This window comes from Furipterus horrens, unplaced genomic scaffold, assembly GCF_987537825.1.
Source record: "Furipterus horrens unplaced genomic scaffold, mFurHor1.1.pri manual_scaffold_7, whole genome shotgun sequence".
In the NCBI taxonomy this organism is placed as follows: Eukaryota; Metazoa; Chordata; class Mammalia; order Chiroptera; family Furipteridae; genus Furipterus; species Furipterus horrens.
In genome coordinates this window covers 81,216,084-81,220,982 of record NW_028327177.1, presented here as the reverse complement: position 1 = coordinate 81,220,982, position 4,899 = coordinate 81,216,084, and positions in this window count along the sequence as shown.

The following is a 4,899-nucleotide window of genomic DNA, read 5'->3' as shown; positions in this document are numbered from 1 at the left end:
GACAAGCTCTCTGGGAGCCTTGAGCACTCACAGGTGCGCGAGTGCAAAAGCACCTCACTGGCTTCAGTAGGAACCAATCGCTCACTTCCATTGTGCCCAAGTGTCTGGGGCCCCACCCTAAGAATCAAGAGACCAACTCCTGGAACATGGCACGGCAGGCCTGAGGCAAGCTCTCAGACCCCCTTGCATGCTCACAGGCGTGTGTGCAAGGGCACCTTGGCTACCTCCAACAGGCGCCAAAGGAACACGCCATGTGTGGGGGGGCATACCACTGCTGCAAGGAACAGGAACCTCTGACCAGCCTCATTAGACCAGCTGTGGACACAGAAAAACAAGACAACACACAAAGGCTAAAATGACATCTCCACAAAAAAACTCAAGACAAAGTGGATAGAGTGACTCTCAATCAACTAGCCAGAAGAAAGATCCTATCAAAGAGCATCTGAAATATAACCAGACAGCATAAACAAATGACATAAAGGGTACCCCAAGAAAAACAGGCTCAGGAGATCAAAGAGACTGCACCACTGAAACCCCCAGATCTCCTATAAAGAATCTCATACTGCAAAGGTGAAAAGTCAAAGCAGACAAACCCAAAAAACAAACATAAACAAGTAGAATCCAACATGGTAAGATTCAGAAACAACCTCTCAATGAAAACAAAATAAGAATCCCCAGAAATAGAGGCAGATGGAATAGACATAGCCCAAATGTCAGACATGAAATTCAAAACAGTGGTGATAAAGAAGCTCAATATACTCGAAAACCTTAAAAACAACTATGACAACCTCCAAGGAAATTACCAACAGCTCCAAGAAAATTACAAGGAACTTGCAGAGAACTACACCAGCATAAAAAAAGACATAGAAACTATCAACAAGAACCAGGAAGAAATGAAGAATGCAATCTCTGGACTGAAAAACACAGTAGAATCTGTCAAAAACAGACTAAACGAAGCAGAGGATCGGATTAGTGAGTTAGAAGATAATGTAGAAAAAAATTCTCAGATGATACAGCTAAATAAAAAAAGATTGAAAAATTATGAAGAAGAGGTAAGGGAATTACAGGATAGCATAAGGAAGAACAATATCGGAGTCATTGGAATTAAAGAGGGATCAGAAGAACAAGGAATAGATAAACTGATAGGAGAAATAGTGACAGAAAATTTTCTGAACCTGATGAGAGAAAAAGTTATACAAGTCCAGGAAGCACAGAGAGTTCCAATAAAAAAGAACCCAAAAAAACCCACTCCAAGGCACATCATAGTTAAAATGGCAACATTCCAAGACAAAGAGAGAATCCTAAAAGCAGCAAGAGAAAAACAGCAAATAACATACAAGGGAGCTCTCTGATAAGGCTATCGACCGATTTCTCAACAGAAACTCTACAAGCCAGAAGTGAATGGTCAAAAATATTTCAAGCAATGAAAAACAAACGCCTACAACCAAGAATACTCTACCCAGCAAGGCTCTCATTCAAAATGGAAGGTGAAATAAGGAGTTTCTCAGACAAAGGAAGACTAAAAGAATACATCTCCACCAAACCAGCATTGCAAGAGATGCCAAAGGGAATGTTCTAAGAGAAAAGAAGAAAAAAAGAGGAGAGGAACACAGGTACAAAGGGAAATGAATAAATACATGTCAATAATAGCCTTAAATGTAAATGGATTAAATGCTCCAATTAAAAGACATAGGGTAACGGAATGGATAAGAAAACAGGATGCACATATTTGCTGTCTACAAGAAACATACCTCAAAACAAAAGATTTACATAGACTGAAAGTAAAGGGATATAAAAAAAAATATTACAAGCAAATGGAACTGGAAAAACAGCTGGGGTTGCAGTCCTCATATCAGGCAAAATAGATTTCAAAGCAAGGGCAATAAAAAGAGGCAAAGAAGGACATTTCATAATACTTAAAGGAACAATCCATCAAGAAGATATAACACTGATAAACATATATGCACCCAACATAGAAGCACCCAAATACATACAGCAAATATTAGAAGACCACAAGAAGGATATAAACAGCAACACACTCATAGTAGGGGACTTCAACACTCCATTATCAACAACAGACAGATCATCGAAGCAAAGAAACACCAAGGATATACAAGCATTAAACAACACACTAAACCACATGGACTTAACTGATATATATAGAACTTTTCACCCCAAAGAAGCAAAATATACATTCTTTTCAAATGCACATGGGACATTTTCAAAGATAGAGCACATAATAGGACAAAAAACAAGCCTCAACAAATTCAAGGAAATTGAAATTATATCCAGCAGCTTTTCAGACCACAATGCCTTGAAACTAAAAATCAACCTCAGAGAAAAAAATCAAAGACACCCAAACTCATGGAGAATGAATAACACGCTATTAAATAATGAATGAGTTAACAATTACATCAAAGAAAAAATCAAGAAATTTATGGAAACTAATGATCATGAACACACAGCAGCCCAAAACCTATGGGACACAGCAAAAGCAGTCCTAAGAGGGAAGTTCATAGCAATACAGGCATATCTGAAAATGATAGAGAATCTCAAATAAAAAACCTAACCCCAAAGCTACAAGAACTAGAACAACAACAACAAAAAAAGCCTAGGGCAAGAAGAAAGAAGGAAATCAAGATCAGAGCAGAATTAAATGACATAGAGACTAAACAAACAATCCAAAAGATCAACAAAACTAGGAGCTGGTTCTTTGAAAAAATATACAAAATCGGCAAGCCTCTACCCAGGCTCATCAAGAAAAAAGAGAGAAGACCCAAATAAACAAAATCAGAAAAGAAAGAGGAGAAATCACGACTGATACTTCAGAAATACAAATGATAGTAAGAAATTACTACAGACAACTGTATGGCAAGAAATTTCACAACCTAGAAGAAATGGACAAATTTCTAGAAGGATACAACCTTCCAAAACTGAATCAAGAAGAAATAGAAAGTCTCAGCAGACCAATAACAAAGAAGTAAATTGAAACAGTAATACAAAATCTCCCGACACACAAAAGCCCTGGACCGAATGGCTTCACAGGCAAATTCTACAAAACATTTAGGGAAGAACTAACTCCTACCCTCCTCAAACTATTCTGAAAAATCCCAGAAGAGGGAAAAATACCAACCTCTTTCTATGAAGCCAGTATTACCCTAATCCCAAAACCAGGTCAAGACACAACAAAGAAAGAAAACTACAGGCCAATATCACTGATGAACATAGATGCTAAAATCCTCAATAAAATATTGGCAAACAGGATCCAGCAATACATCAAAAAGATCATACATCACGATCAAGTGGGATTCATTCCAGGGATGCAAGGATAGTTTAATATTCACAAATCAATAAATATAATACATCACCTAAACAAAATGAAAGACAAAAATCACATGATCATATCAATAGATGCTCTAAAGGCATTTGATAAAGTAAAACACCCATTTATGATGAAAACACTCAGCAAAATGGGAATAAAGGGAGCATACCTTAACATAATCAAGGCTATTTATGAGAAGCCTGAGGCCAACATCATACTCAATGGACAAAAACTAAAAGCATTCCCCCTGAATTCAGGAACTAGACAAGGTTGTCCACTCTCTCCACTCCTATTTAACATAGTGTTGGAAGTCCTAGCCACAGCAATCAGACAAGAAAAAGAAATAAAAGGCATCCAAATTGAGAAAGAAGAAGTAAAACTATCATTATATGCAGATGACATGATAGTATACCTAGAAAACCCTAAAAACTCCACTAAAAGACTACTTGATATAATAAGTGAATCTGGCAAAATAGCAGGGTACAAAATAAATATACAGAAATCTAAGGCATTTCTGTACACCAACAATAAAATATCAGAGACAGAAACAAACAAACAAAAAAAACCCATTTACTATAACAACAAGAAAAATAAAGTACCTAGGAGTAAACTTAACCAAAGAGATAAAAGACCTATACTCTGAAAATTACATAATATTGAAGAAAGAAATTAAGGAAGATACAAATAAATGGAAGCAAATACCATGTTCTTGGATGGGAAGAATCAACATCATCAAAATGGCCATACTACCCAAAGCAATTTACAGATTCAATGCAATCCCTCTTAAAATACCAATGACATATTTCACAGACCTAGAACAAATATTCCAAAAATTCATATGGAACAAAAAAGATCCCGAATAGCAAAAGCAATCTTGAGACAGAAGAACACAGCAGGAGGAATCACAACACCAGATATCAAACAATACTACAAACCACTGTGATCAAAACAGTCTGGTACTGGCATAAGAACAGACATATAGATCAGTGGAACAGAATAGAGAGTCCAGAAATAAACCCAGGCCTCTATGGTCAACTAATATTTGATAAAGGAGGAAGGAACATAAAATGGAGTGAGAAGAGCCTCTTTAACAAATGGTACTGAGAGAACTGGATAGGGACTAGCAAAAAAATGAAACTAGACCACCAACTTACACCACACACGAGAATAAACTCAAGATGAATTAAAGATTTAAATGTAAGCCGTGACACCATAAAAGTCCTAGAGGAAAACATAGGAAAATTTCAGATATCTCACGTAACAATATCTTCATGGATATATCTCCTAAGGCAAGAGAAATAAAGGAAAAAATAAACAAATGGGATTACATCAAACTAAAGAGTTTCTGCTCAGCAAAAGAAAACATCAGCAAGATGAAAAGGAAACAAACCATTTGGGAAAACATATTTGCCAATGACATCACAGACAGGGGACTGATTTCCAAAATATATAAAGAGCTTATATGACTCAACATCAAGAAAACAGACAACCCAATTAAAAAATGGACAAAGGACCTGAACAAACACTTCTCCGAAGAGGACATACAGAAGGTCCATAGACACATGAAAAAATTCTCA